Genomic DNA, 815 nt, shown 5'->3' with positions numbered 1-815 from the left:
CGAAAAAAATTGTTTGTAGGTTCTTACAATGGATTTTCGCCCAAACCGTTGTCTTGTATTTTGTCAAAAAGGTTGATGTCATGACATAATTGTTTCCTAAAAAAAGCTTGTTTGTACACTTTCGTATAATGGTTTAATTTTAAAATTGTTGTCTTATAGTTTAGAAAATCATTCTTCCAAATTTTAAACCCCTATATCGAATTAAATTAAGAAAAACTAAAATATTCAAATGAATCAATATTAAATGGCTCGTTTCACTTTTCTGTACTCATACGGTGTCTCTATGTAATATTGTAAACTTAACAAGTCTCAGATCTTTCATATGTATAGTTATCGACTATATTTCGAAAGTAATCACGGGATCTACGTATGTATATGGTTACGATACAACATATTATAACGAAAAAATATAACTTATTTATTTCGTATACCTTAGTGATATTAAAAAATATGTGTTTGATAATGTGAGTTTTTACATGCCAATCACTTTTCTTGTAGCGCATTTTGAAAGCGTACGGTAACGATTCAAGTCTTATTCAAGTCTTTGGGATTGTCAAGAAATTTGATGTCAATAGACAATGGTTTTAACAAAAAAGACATGTTTGTACAGGTTCTTACAATGGATTTTCCCGCAAACCGCTGTCTTATATTTTGTCAAAAAGGTTGATGTCATGACACAATGGTTTCCTAAAAAAAGGCTTATTTGTACACTTTCGTACAATAGTTTAATTTTAAAACTGTTGTCTTATATTTTTGAAAATCATTCTTCCAAATTTTAAACCCCTATATCGAATTAAATTAAGAAAAAATGAAAT

The sequence above is a fragment of the Apium graveolens genome, chromosome 5, assembly GCF_009905375.1.
Source record: "Apium graveolens cultivar Ventura chromosome 5, ASM990537v1, whole genome shotgun sequence".
Classification (NCBI taxonomy): Eukaryota; Viridiplantae; Streptophyta; class Magnoliopsida; order Apiales; family Apiaceae; genus Apium; species Apium graveolens.
This window is presented reverse-complemented; position numbering follows the sequence as displayed.